Here is a 14,584-nt window from a genome sequence, read left to right as displayed (position 1 = left end):
ATCACAGGAGTCCAGCAACTGGGGTGGTGAGCTCCTTGCTGGGGGTGGGGGCACTTGCCCTCACTTGGTGCTGCCACTGCCCCCATGGTGATATTAAAGTCAGAGCGAAAGTACAGACAGATATTAAGTATAACACATAAATTAGATGAACCGTAGCTGTGTAGATACAGGCTTTCAAAGCTACAATGTTGCGCAGAGTTGCCAGAAAACAACAACATCAACAAGGTTTTGGTGTTTTTTGCTGCATTATATTTGCAACTTTTAGAGAGCAATCCTCAGGCCTCTGCGAAAAAACCTTTGAGATCTGAGGTAGTGCTTCGACCTTGGAAAGGGGAGTCAGAGATCCACCCACCCCCACTACCCCTCCTGCCCTGTGGGCTTCAGCCTAGCAAGGCATAGGTATTTTGGAAGGCTCAGAGTTCAGAAGTTTCTGAGCAGCAAGGGCACAATCGATTGTGTCCTTAATTAATAATTTCTGTACCACACAATAGCTAAAGCTCTCTGGGTGGTTCACACAATAGAGTTAAGACCATAGTATATAATATAGCAGGAAACCAAGAACAACAATAGCTACAAAATAAAACCATGCTAAGGTCTAAAAGCACACACAACGTCTTTAGAAAATTGAAGGACTAAAAAGACCCCATTGTAGGCGTCTCTATTTTCCACAACTGGGGCACCACCACTGAAAAGTCCCTGTCCTCAGTCGCTATGTGCCTTAATACCAGCACTTTCAATTGGGCTTAGAAGCCAGTGCAGACGACAACACATTGGCATATTTTCCAGTCTCTTTTAACTATCTCACTGCCCTATTTTGGAACAGATGAACTTTCTAGATGGTTTGCAAAGGCAGCATCACATATAGCACATTGCAATCATCCAAATGAATAGTTACTAGGGAGTGGGTAGCCCGGCTATCTTTGTCCAGATATAGTTGGTATATTAGCCTTAGCTGATAAAAGGTGCTCCACACCACCGAGGCTACCTGGGCCTCCAGGGACAATGCTAGATGCAAGATGGAGCTGGGTGTCATCCACATATTGGTGTCATCTCAGTCCACATCTCAGCATAACATCTCTCAATGGTTTCATGTACACGTTGAATAGCATGGGGGATAAAACAGAGTTCTGTGGAACCCCATAATCCCCAAACACTATCTTCTGAAATTGGTCATCCAAGTGGGAGCAGAAACACCACAACACAGTTCCTCTAGCACCCAGTACAAACAGCCTATCCAGAAGGATGTCATGGCTGATGATATTAAAAGCTGCTGAGAGGCCCAGCAGAATCAGCAGGGGAGCACTCCCGCTGTCCTGCTCAGCAAACGTCATCTCACAGGGCAACCAAAGCAGTTTCCATTCCAAACCAGGCCTGAAGCACAACTGAAATGGATCTAGATAATAAATTTAAGATAGGGTGACCATATGAAAAGGAGGACAAGGCTCCTGTATCTTTAACAGTTGTATTGAAAAGGGAATTTCAGCAGGTGCCATTTGTAGGCATGCAGCACCTGGTGAAATTCCCTCATCACAACGGTTAAAGCTGCAGGAGCTATACTAAAGTGATCAGATACAAAAGGGGGCAGGGCTCCTGCAGCTTTAACTGGTGTGATGGAGAGGGAATTCACCAGGTGTTGCATGCATGCAAATGGCACCTGCTGAAATTCCTTTTTCCATACAACTCTTAAAGTTCCAGGAGCCCCGTCCTCCTTTAAGAGCATCTGGCGTTAACAGGCCACCACCCACTCAAGCACCTTGCCCAGGAAGGGCTTGTTAGCAACTGGCCAATGGTCCTGGCTCCCTCATCAAATGAACTGAAATGACGGTGTGGAAAACAGGCTGTGTACAGCTAACGAGTTGTGGTCCGGGTTTTAGATTTTGCATCAGGACAACCCAAGTTATCATAATTATTCTTTTTTTTAAAAAAAATGTTTCCAATAATATGAAAACAAGAAGTATGTACTTACAGCTCTTACCCCACTCTGCCTACAAAGAACAACTGGAAAAACTGCAAGAGCAGGCATGCAGTTTCCAATGAGGTGTTAAAAGGCACTGCTGGAGGGCTGCACAGAACGACTTCTCATCTGCACACAAGTCTTGCTGCCCATTACTCAGTGGCAAGCCTCAGCAAGAGCTTTGCTGATCTCTTCTCCGAAGGGGAGGAATTCCCATCTGGAATTACAGGTAAGCATGGTCTAGGAGAACAAAATGAAGCGGGACATAGGCTGATAGAATTCTGCCAGGACAACTCACTGTGCATAACAAACACTCTCTTCCAACAACTGAAAAGACGGCTTTATACATGGACTTCACCAGATGGCCAACACCGAAATCAGATTGACTACATCCTTTGCAGCCAAAGGTGGCGGACATCTATAAAGACAGTAAAAACAAGACCTGGAGCTGACTGTAGTTCAGATCACGAACTTCTTATTGCACAATTTAGAATCAAACTAAAGAGAATAGGGAAGACCCACAGATCAGTTAGATATGAGCTCACTAATATTCCTAATGAATATGCAGTGGAAGTGAAGAATAGATTTAAGGGACTAGATTTAGTAGATAGGGTCCCAGAAGAACTATGGACAGAAGTTCGCAACATTGTCCAAGAGGTGGCAACAAAAAACGTCCCAAAGAAAAAGAAAACCAAGAAGGCAGCAAGATGGCTGTCTGCTGAGACACTGGAAGTAGCCCAAGAAAGAAGGAAAGCAAAAGGCAACAGTGATAGGGGGAGATATGCCCAATTAAATGCAAAATTCCAGAGGTTAGCCAGAAGAGATGAGGAATTATTTTTAAACAAGCAATGTGCGGAAGTGGAAGAAGACAATAGAATAGGAAGGACAAGAGACCTCTTCCAGAAAATCAGAAACATCAGAGGTAAATTCCAGGCAAAAATGGGTATGATCAAAAACAAAGATGGCAAGGACCTAACAGAAACAGAAGAGATCAAGAAACGGTGGCAAGAATATGCGGAAGATCTCTATAGGAAGGATAATAATATTGGGGATATTGGGCACTTATTTCACATGCCAGTAAGATAATGCTCAAGATCCTGCAAGGTAGACTTCAGCAATTCATGGAGCGAGATTGGGAAAGGAGTACGGCAGGGTTGTATACTCTCACCTTACCTATTCAACTTGTACGCAGAACACATCATGCGACATGCTGGGCTTGACGAATCCAAGGCTGGAGTTAAAATCGCAGGAAGAAACATTAACAATCTCAGATATGCAGATGACACCACTTTGATGGCTGAAAGCGAGGAGGAGCTGAGGAGCCTTATGACAAAGGTGAAAGAAGAAAGAGCAAAAGCTGGGTTGCAGATAAACCTCAAAAAAACCCAAGATTATGGCAACCAGCTTGATTGATAACTGGCAAATAGAGGGAGAAAACGTGGAGACAGTGACAGACTTTGTATTTCTGGGCGCAGAGATTACTGCAGACGCTGACTGCAGCCAGGAAATCAGAAGACGTTTACTTCTTGGGAGGAGAGCAATGACAAATCTTGATAAAATAGTTAAGAGCAGAGACACCACACTGACAACAAAGGTCCGCATAGTTAAAGCAATGGTATTCCCCGTAGTAACCTATGGCTGCGAGAGCTGGACCATAAGGAAAGCTGAGCGAAGGAAGATAGATGCTTTTGAACTGTGGTGTTGGAGGAAAATTCTGAGAGTGCCTTGGACTGCACGAAGATCAAACCAGTCCATACTCCAGGAAATAAAGCCAGACTGCTCACTTGAGGGAATGGTATTAAAGGCAAAACTGAAGTACTTTGGCCACATAATGAGAAGTAGGGATGTGCTCTGCTTCTCTTCGGTTCAGAGAAGCAGGAGCGAGGCGGCCTAATTCGCCTCCGAAAAAGGCGGAGGCGAAGACAGTCAGGGGGGCTGCGGATCGAGGCGAAGAGGATCGCCTCAATCCGGAGCTTCGCCTGCAGGTAAGTGGGGGGGGAGGGGGACTAATCTGGCGCTGCCGGCGCCGCCATTCATGCGGCGGCGGCAGCGGCAGCACCAGGTAAGGGAGCAGGGAGGAGGGACGCTTACCTTCCTCTGTCGCGTGCTTCAATTGAGGCCCCAGTTGAAGCTGGAAGTGAAGGCCGAGGCCTCTTTCGGCTTCAACCGGGGCCTCAATTGAAGCCCGCGATGGAGGAAGGTAAGGGGGCGGGGGCCTGGTCTACCTGGCGCCGCCGGTGGCACAATCCATGTGCCGCCAGGTAAGGGAGCAGGGAGGAGGGACGCTTACCTTCCTCCGTTGCGGGCTTCAATTGAGGCCCCGGTTGAAGCCGTAAGTGAAGGCCGAGGCCTCTTTCGGCTTCAACCGGGGCCTCAATTGAAGCCCGCGACGGAGGAAGGTAAGGGGGCAGGGGCCTGGCCTACCTGGCGCTGCCGGTGCCGCCATCCATGCAGTGGCGGCGCCGGCGCCAGGTAAGGGAGCAGGGAGGAGGGACGCTTACCTTCCTCCGTCGCAGGCTTCAATTGAGGCCCTGGTTGAAGCCGGAAGTGAAGGCCGAGGCCTCTTCCGGCTTCAATTGGGGCCTCAATTGAAGCCCGCGACGGAGGAAAGTAAGGAGGTGGGGTGGGTGGGTGGCTTATCTTGCGCCGCTGCCGCCGTCCATATAGTGACGGCGGCGAAGCCGGATCTTGCTCTGCGGAGCGGCGCAAAGAGGATCGGGCCCGATCCGGATTTTCCAGATCAGGCCACGAAGCGGATTGGGGGGTCCGTGCACGCCCCTAATGAGAAGACAGGATACCCTGGAGAAGAGGCTGATGCTAGGGAAAGTGGAAGGCAAAAGGAAGGGCAAGATGGATGGATGATATTCTGGAGGTGACAGACTTGACCTTGGGGGAGCTAGGGGTGGCAACGGCCGACAGAAAGCTCTGGCGTGGGCTGGTCCATGAAGTCACGAAGAGTCGGAAGCGACTGAACGAATAAACAACAAAAAGAGCCCTTATTTCCAAGTAGGCATATGTAGTATTGCAGCTTTAAGAGTTGTCACATTCATTTCATTTAGGCATGGGCCTGTTGGGCCACATTGTGTGGCGCTGCCACCTTTCAGTCCCCCTGATTCCTAAAGCACCCCCAGCAGCGCCCCTCCCATCCCCCTAGCCTCAGTAGTGTGCTTCTCCATGGAGTGTGGGCCTCTCACCCCCTCCTCCCATCCCCCTTCTCCCCTCTTGTCCAGCTGCAGAGCAGATATAACAATCTGCCCATAGAGGGATTCTATGGATTCAATCTTCCCACACTGTAGATGTGCCTACTCCCACTACGGCCCTGCCTCCACCTCCTTTGCTAGTGGCCTGCCCCTTGGCCGTGGCACCTGCCGCTCCTCCCTTGGCCACTGAAGAACATTGAAAACGACATCGAGGGCATCATCGTGGTGGCAGCAGATGATGGTGGAGATAACGAGGAGCAGGATGCCCTCCGTGCGAGGCAGCAGTGTCTGTGCTCCATTCTGCCCGGCCATGTCCTCTTTGCCAATGTTGGGGGTGTTTCAGCTGCTCCTCTGCAGTGGCAGCGCTCTTGGACTGCCTCCAGGTCCTGCTGCCCACCCAAGACAGGGCTGGGGCGGCTGAAGGCATGGTGGCCAGAAGAATGGCAGTGGATGTTCTACACAGCATCCTGACACTGGCAATGGCTAAGGACCTGCTGGAGCAGTGCAATACTGTCCGCTGCTGGGTGCTTCCTCGGACCAACATTGTCTAGAAAGAGATACAGAATTTGGAGGACTGGGACGATGAGTGCTTCTGAGGCAGTTTCCGCATGTCTCATGTGACGTTTGACCAGCTGGTGGTGGAGGTGACCCTAATTCTGTGTAGAGAATGCACCATGATGAGGCGCTGGATTCCAGTCTTCCGTCGGCTTGCCTTGACGCTGTACAAGCTGGCCTTCAACATGGGCTACTTGCCCCTTTCCACAATCTTCGGGGTGGGCAAGTTGACTGCCTGTGAAATCTTCTGGGAGACCGGGAGGGTTCTGAATGAGTTGTACCTCAATGACGTCATCTGGGTGGGGGACGAGAAGAAGAACATGCATGGATTCCATGCCCTGGGCTTCCCGCAGGTGGTGGAGGTACTGGACGCCATGCATGTGCGCATCCTGGCCCTCCTCTTGGAGCGACAAATACCACAACTGCAAGCACTACTACAGCATTGCCCTGTAGGCTCTGGTGGATGCGAGGGGGAGGTTCCTGGATGTGTTTGCAGGGTTGTCAGGATGGAGTCATGACATGGCCATCTTCTGGAACTCCCTTTCTGGTGGACAAGCTGGTAAAGGGTGCTTCTCCTCGGGCCTGACTTCCATGTGCAAGCATCCTGTGGGCCCTGTGGTCGACCAGGTGTTTCCCCTTAAGACATGGTTGATGGTACCGGACTGGTACTCATGGACACCCATCCAGAAAAAGTTCAACTACTATCACTGCCATGCCCACCTGCCTGTTGAGAGTGCCTTCGGCTGCCTGAAAGCACTATGGTGTCCTCTTTTTAGTCTGCTGGACCTTGAGTCTGACATCATCCCAGATGTCATAGTGTGCTGCTGCATTCTGCACAACATCTATGAGTCTCGTGGGGATGTGTTACTGGAGGACCGCCCTGATCTGCCTCGCTCAGGTGACGACAGAGATACCATCCCGGTGGATGGGAGGGGGCCTTTGCTGTACCTGCTGGAGAGGGCGGGGCAAGGGCAGAGGCGGCACAGGTATGCCAAAGGATCTGGGAGTGCATCTGGGAGCACTACCCCCATGTATGAGAAGCAGAAGTGGAGAGTGAGCACAAGTAGACTGGCATTGCTTCCTGAGTGACTCCCCACCCCCAAGACTTCCCTTCCTGCAGGGAGGTGCAATGCTCTGAGAAGCCCTAACCATTGTGCCTTAGCAGATGCCTTTGCCCACCGCAAGGGCACCCTAGCCAACGCTTTGCAATGTCCACATGGCCATCTGCCCATTTCTGTAGCTGCTGATGAATCTTTCAATAGTGCTACTGACTCCAAAACTGCTTGTGTGGAGGGAATGGGCCCCTTTGCCTGCTGCTGGAGAAGTGGGGACTAGGGCAGGGCTGGAGGAGGCTCAGGATGGGACAGAGGGCTGTGGCTGGCTGCAGTGCCTGTGTGGCCCTTTGGCTGAGCTTTGCGCAAGGCTTGGGGAAGTGGAAGCTGGCAGCGGAGTGGGTGGAGATGAGGAGGGCTGGTGAGGTGGGTGGGCTGGCGGGGCGTTGCCAGGGCGACTAGCTAAGTGGGCACCTAGCGATGAAGGAGCATCGAGGGTCCAGGGAGCCGGGGGGGGGCACCTAGCAAAGCAGGTGGGGGAGGCATGGATGGGGAAAGGGGCACATTTCCTCTGTATGGGGCTTTTCATATGTCTGGGCACTTGGCTGAATTTCACTGCTGCGATAGAAGATGGAGAGGACGGCCCAGAGCTGGTGAGCAGCCACTGGGGCATGAGAGGCATGTTTTCCTGTTGTGCCGATGTCAGTGGCCATGGATTTTGGACCGCGGTGGCTGCTGGGATAGCACTGGGAGGCCTGATGGAGGAGGGAGGGAGAGCAGGGAAAGGGCCCGGTGGACTGTCACTCAATCAGCACATGGCCTATTAGCATACTCGACAGGAGCTGTAGCCACGCAACGGGGGCGGGGCAACATGTCGTGTGGGGAGTACCCACACAATAATGCACCATCGATGGCCTATTCCCCCCGCTTTGACTAAAGTGTCGTCTGAACCCAGCCATAGTCATGTGTGGGCCGAAAGCACACACAGAAGTCTGTGTACAAAAAACTTCATTTCCCTAGGTTCACATCTAATGCATTTTTAAACATTACATTTGCCAAACCTGATTTATGCCTTGTTTTCCATTTGTGCCAGTCCTTCCTCATAATCACTAGCAAGCTGGCTAAAGGAAAGATTGGCTGGGAAAAGGACTTTTAACCCATACACCCACACCCACCCCAGGGTAACCTTTCTTCTAACATATTTCAGTAGTTGAACTTTCCACACCCCTTCTCTAAAGCCAGAAGGGGAGGAGAAAGAGAGGCTCCCTGCTTTACATCTCTCTCCTTTCCGGCCAAAAGTCTTGGGAATAAAGAGTGAACTGTGTGGTTCTTCTCCACCATTCTGCAGGCCTGAGCAAATATGTCTTCAGAACAGCCTGCCTTGTTTTGCTTTACTAATATGAATTATGTGAGACAACTAAACTTAGGTTTGGACTCAAAACTGGAGGGAAATCAGTGCTCCAAAAACAGGGAGGGCTTCCACTGACCCAAATACTTTTTGTGCTCACCCCACCCCACCCCATAATGCTATACATGTTCAAAGAGAAAAAGTCCTACAACTCCCAACATTCCCCAGTCAGCAATTTCTTAGAAAGTGGGCCTGATCTGGCTAAAATTGTTGGTGGCCAGGAGTTGTGGATTCCTGTCTCTCCCCAAACCCTGCCACCCATTCAAATATTAGAGAGAATCACATGATTATTAGGATGACACTCTGTAATTAAGGCCTCATCAGGATCAGCACAAGACGTTTTGCTATCTGAAACAAAGCAGAAAATCCCCCTCCTTCCAGACAAGGTACACAGTATCCAAGGCTAGCCAAGTTATTTTGGCAAGGGAAGCAGAAATAACACACAGAAACCTCTCATCCTCCCTGGCAATAAAATCACAATAAATAGGCTAAATTAAACAACAAACCATTTGCTGCCTTTTCATGACACCCCAAAACAGCTTATGAAGCAGCTGCCTCACTCTGCCTAATGGCAGGACAAGCCTTTACAATGTCACCAGCAGAAGCACACTACCCATCTGCTCAGAGAATACACCTAACGAAGCAGCAAGGCCAATTAACACGTGCTATGAGAATTACTACACCTCAGTACTTAATCCCTGTAAACCAGCATGCCCCACTATCCGTGTGATTATCACCAGTTGTATCCAATCTATGGCCATGTGGCTGGCAGAATTTTAACGCCATTCATTTATCCCTCAAAAATGCTGCAAGGTTTCCAGTCATCTCTCTAGAGTTGTCACAATTGGGGCAAATGAATACATTCAGTTGTCTTTGGACTACACAACAGGTTATAATTTATAAAAGAAACAACGAGATAACAATTTAAATGACAGGTACCTTGGAGTAACTTCAGGAAGTGTGAGTATATTCAAACTTGCCAGTTGGACATCAGTGCATGATGAAGCTTGGATGTTGTGCTGCAGGCACTTGCACAAGCCCCATCACAACACACAGCTCTACTTGTCAAGCAATCCAAAGGCTGGCATACCTACACCAACGGAACTTGGTCCAAGAAAAGCCTTGCCTTCCCTCTCGGATTTTTTTGCTCTATTCTAAAGGACCAACCGTCTGGGGCAAAACCTTAACTAGGACTGCAATGCTCTTCATTTACTTGGGAAGAAGTCCCAAGGAGCACGGTGTGGTTTACTTGGGTGTAAGTATGCATAGGGTTGCGCTGCACGCCTCGCAAAGACGAGAAGCTCCGGTCGAGGCGGACCGCGGGGCTCAAGCATCCCCCAAGGAAGAGCCACACCGTTTCGTTCTGGAAGGCCCCAGGGTGGGTGGCTGGGTGGGTGGCTGCCTTTGTGCGCCGTTTGAAGACCGACGTCCCGCCTCCCCCTCAAGCCAGGGCACTTACTTGTCCAGGACGAAGTAGAGATCGAAGGCGCCGTGGCAGGAGGCGCGCTGGTCGTCTTGCTTGCCGCCGTCCGCCTCCTTCTCCTCCCGAGCACATGACGCTAGGCTGCTCACGGCCAAAAGCAAGGCGGCGCAAAGGAGAAGGCGCACGTCGGTCTCCTGGCGCGCCATCTCCGCCTTTCCCGGTTTGCGGCAGCTTTGGGAACAATTACTGTTCGCCGCCGCTCCGATGTTGGACTCCGACAGCTGCGCACCCGACAGCTTCCTGCGGCGGGTGGCTGCGTTGCGGAGGGCTGGCGAGACGTTCCCTAAAGCCCCATCCTCGCCCGGACGAGGAGGAAGAGGCTGTCTACAGCTCGGCCCCCGTTTCCTGCGCGCCCTCCTTGGCGGGGAGGGGAAGGAGGGAGTTGGCCACGGGGGCCGGCTGGGGAAAGGGAGCCGTTGGCCTGGCGCTGCGCACACGCCGCAGGCGAGCGGGCCTTTCTGGTCGCCCCCGACGGCTGCCTGAGGCGTAGCGCGGGAGCAACCCTCGTCGGCGCCCTCCCGAGGTCCGGCTCGGGGCGTCGCGGCGGGCGGCGGGCGAAGGGTGGGCTGGTGTGCCCGGCGGCGCCGTTACTCCGTTGCCTCAGCAGCCGTGGCGTGAAAGCGACCGGGCTGCTCCGGAATGAGTGGGCTGAGCAGAGACCGGGAGGAGCGAACGGGGCAAGGAAGCCTTCCGGGAGCGAGGCGCTTCTTTCCCCAGGGCGCGGGGTGGCAGCCTCCCCGCGGAGCTTTCCCTTTGGATCCAGTTACGGGATCGCAAGGGCTTGGTGGCCTCCAGGAGACAGAAATCGAGGGTTTGGATCTCAATCCAGGGCAGGCTGACCTCTGGAACCAGCTGGGCTCTGTGGCACAGGCCGCGTTTCGCCACCGCCGCCCCCCGCCCCCCGCCCCCCGCCGCGAGGGTCCTGTCTTCGCAATGGAGAGACTCAAACAACAAGTGGTGCTCAGTGGCGTGCAGGGGGTTAATTTCAGGGTAGGCAAAGTCCACCCACCACGTTTCCAAGACGCTAAAACTAGCACCAGTATAATAAGACACCAACATTTATTTCTCTCCTTTTCCTCCCTCTGTGCTTTCTAACTTTTCTTGTGCTGTTCAGGCAACCTCATTCCCCACCGTACCGCCATGCAGACACTGTCCCATCTCCCATGGAGTTTGTTAATGGCCTTGGGCTGTTGAAATTTTGCTATGCTCCGGGGATTTAGAGCATAAAGCCACCTTTCTGGAGTGAAAGGGCCACTAATAAAACAATTCAACCTCAAATCCTAGGGCGACTCCTTGCTGACCCTGAGCTTAAGGCAGGAGTGCAGAACTTCAAGTGCGGGGACCAAACCTGTTCGGGGCTCCAATCCAGCCCTCTGAGAGTCTCCAGATGGCCACGACTCCCTTCCCCCAGCCATTGACAGTTGGGGACTTCCTGGCTTTTGTGCAGTCAAATCTCGCGGCCCTCCCCCTGGTCATTCTAAAAGGTCGAGATGCCTCTCCTAAGGCTTAGTTCCTGGCAGTTCCTCCAAGCTAACATATGCCGCCCTTTTCCGGTTTGGGGGCTTTCGCCACGCCCACCGCTGCACTGAGCCGACCCCCCCATATCACTTCTCTGAAATTGAAGTGGGTCCTCAGGCTGAAAGATATTCCGCACTTCTAGCATAAGGCGCCCTGGGAACCTACTCTGCAGGGCCTGGCCATCAAATTGGCATTCTGGCACCACGCTGTGTTCAACTGTATGTTCCTTGCATGTACACATATATGTTTCTTCGGAATGGTGTATAGTTTTTCCAAATGCGGCTTTACTGTCTATTTAAACTTTATTTTATTGTATTGTAATTATCATTTTAAAAATGTATATGGCAATAAAGACCAAGGTAGCAAACAATATGCTGATTATCTGTTAAAGTAAGCATCTTACTTACACTGTGCCAACACGTGTTCTTTCTTGACCCTTGACCCTGGTGCTGTATTTCTGCTAAAAAATAATAATAGACATACACAGCCATCCCCTGGGGGGAAATCTCATTTCCTTACCATCGCTTCTCCGCCTGTGCGTTTGTCCCTCATTATTTCCTCATTCTCAAGGGAGAGGAAAGAGGAAGTAAACGTGCATGCTGCTTGATCATGCTGCTTCTCCTGCACACAGCAGGAGATAGTGGCAATTTCCATCTCAAAAAATAAGTTGGATTTACTGGGCTGTTTGTTTGTCACGCAAAGAAGGCTAGAAGGGGCAGGAGGCGCACAGGAGGCAGACAATGGCATGGGGGGGGGGGGGCTCGTGAAAATGTGTGAATGCCCGGTATTGAGGGTGGAATAAAATGCTCGTCTGATGGAGCTCACAGACAGGTTCAAACTCTTGGATTGAATTAGAGCCAAATTAGACAAGTTGCTATTTCCTTGGGATAGGGGGATTTAGATTCTTGGAAAGATCTGAAAGCTTTGCTCACTTTCATACTAGCACAAGATATCTGCTTACTTGTTTTACATCTTTCAATATCATATTACAGTTGTAGCTAGATGCTACTACAGGGCAGATTCACATTCCAAAGGAGTTCTTTCTGATAATACAGGAATACTATATTACCAATGCGCAATTTCACAGTTTTCAGTAATGTTCTATCCCTACAAATATACAAGAAAGATCCTTGTCGTTTGTATTATTTATTTATTACATTTACCTATTTATTATATTTCTATGCTACCCAAAAGCTGAAGCTCTCTGTATGGAGGTTCCATGAATGTAAAATCAGATTTTAATAAAACCAGGTGCAAATTTAACTGAAATTCATTTCGTACTGTATTAATGCATTCACATATGTTTGTATTTGTGTATAAGACACATTGAATTGTTTCACTCCAAAATTTCAGAAGTCTATGTGCATATTTGCATGTCAATATTGCCAAAGTCGCTGTGGGTTGCCAAGCATCTTGAAATTATTGTAATAATTATGAATGGCTCTTGTGTCATCCCTTCCCAGGTTCACCCCCATCCCCTCCAGTCAAAGCACATGTGAAGGAACTGGGCCCATCTGACCTAATTAATAGATCAAGCCACAGGGAAGAAGAGCAAGGCAGAATCACTTTGGATGCAACTTGTGCATTTTTCTTTTTGGGGGCACACTCAAGTCAGGGCTCTTTGTATGAATATTGATATTTTGTGAGTGCTTTGTGGCTCAAAGTCTCTCATACCAAGCTGAAGTGCTTTACTGTGCTCCTCCTAGGCTTACATGTAGGGCTCCATCACACCAGCGATTTATAGCACACTCCCAACACTCATTTTGGCTCTTATCCTCCATTTTTCATTTCTTTTTGGAGCTCAGAAAGTCTGGATTATTTTCCCTCCCTGCGAAATAAATGCTCTCCTCCCTCCTGTGTATTTCTGTGGTTGCGTTCTATTGACCATCCCGTTCTTTGTTGTGGGCATGTGTGTTTAAGGGTGGTCTTGCTAACAAAAGAGGAGGGTGGTGTGATTCTCCACTGAACTGTGAAGGGGGAGGGGGAGGTGCAATTCTCCACTCAATCATGAAGGGGGAGGGAGAGAGGTCCCATTTAACTCTATGTTCTTACTCCTGAGTAGGCATGACCAGGGGTACATTTTCACCTTAAAAGAAATATGGAAAAAAGACCCTCCTTGCCCACAGCTCCTCGTTTTTAAAGTTAAAGAGATAAAAATTGGCACAGTGATAGCTCTTATGCAGAGTTTTCAGCATGCCAAGTTTGGATGCCAAGTCCATTCCTTGATTTTTCCCAAGATTTTTTAAATCCCCCCCCCCCCCCCGGAACCCTTTTCCTGGTAGTCTGCAAGTGCGAACGATCGATCCTTTGATCATTCTAAGCTGTGCATTTCTAAGTTTATAAAATAGTGATCTGCTGATTCCCATACTCCAGAGTAAATCCCATAGGGTGACCATATTTTGAAAACCAAAAAGGAGGATAACATGTCCACCCCCAAGGGGGCATGCCCACCAACATGCCCATCCCCCAAGGGGGCGTGCCCACCCAAACATGACCTTGGTCACATTTCTGATTTCACAGCACACAATTAAGACAAAGTTCTACATAACATCTTGTATGTATGTATGTAACTACCATCTAGTTGGTTCTACAACTTCACCTTAGTGTGAGGAAGGTTATGTTGGATCAGCCAATTTATTGGATTAGCCAATTTGTAACTTCAACCAGACCAGTTGTCAAATTGAGCTAATTAATTGTTAAATTTCACTGTTAATTGTGTATTCTTGTATTTTGTTAATTTGCTATTGTGAGTATTGCTTTAGTTGGGGTATTGTAGAGCATAATGTATAAAGGAAAGAAGGCAACATAACAAGTTGTGCAGGGCAGAGGGAGATACGGTGATGGCAGGGTGAAGTGCCATTACAGGGGAAGTAGAGATAGATATTTAATACCTATCTTACTTTCTGGTCACCCTGCCACCCCGGGGAACTTGGAAAATGAAACAAGCCACCCACAGAACCACTCCTTGCCCCCATGCAATGCCAGGTCAGTTAAAAACAAAACAAATATCATCTATGATCTTCTTACAGATGAGGAGGCTGACCTGACATGCTTTGCAGAGACCTGGCTGGGAGATGACAGTGGCCTGACATGGGCCCAGGCCCTCCCAGCTAGGTACTGTGTTAGCGAGCAGTTGAGGAAACGTGGGCAGAGGGGTGGAGTAGCTGTGGTCTACAAAGACAATCTTAATCTAACCAGACTTCCTGTCCAAGAATTGAATCACATTGATGTGCCTGACTCTGAAGACCAGGGATAGACTGGGGATTCTGTTAGTGTACCAGCCACCCTGCTGCATATCAGACTTTCTTCAACATCCCACTTAGGATCAGTTTGTTAGGTGCAGCTCAGGAATTCATGGCATCCATGACAAACATGGGCCTATCCGAACTGGTCTCTGTACCCACAAATTAACAG

General features: G+C 49.8%; 1 long non-coding RNA gene across 1 annotated transcript in view; it reads right to left on the bottom strand.

The window, feature by feature from the left end:
• The window catches only part of LOC134398598 (uncharacterized), a 37,896-nt gene extending 28,220 nt beyond the window's left edge, over positions 1–9,676 (bottom strand). Inside the window, exon 1 of the long non-coding RNA XR_010025443.1 lies at positions 9,629–9,676. This is a non-coding gene — a long non-coding RNA (uncharacterized LOC134398598). The remainder of the gene's footprint in view (positions 1–9,628) is intronic.
• Between the last annotated feature and the right edge of the window lie 4,908 nt (positions 9,677–14,584).

This window comes from Elgaria multicarinata, chromosome 5 (assembly GCF_023053635.1).
Source record: "Elgaria multicarinata webbii isolate HBS135686 ecotype San Diego chromosome 5, rElgMul1.1.pri, whole genome shotgun sequence".
In the NCBI taxonomy this organism is placed as follows: Eukaryota; Metazoa; Chordata; class Lepidosauria; order Squamata; family Anguidae; genus Elgaria; species Elgaria multicarinata.
This window is presented reverse-complemented; position numbering and strand designations above follow the sequence as displayed.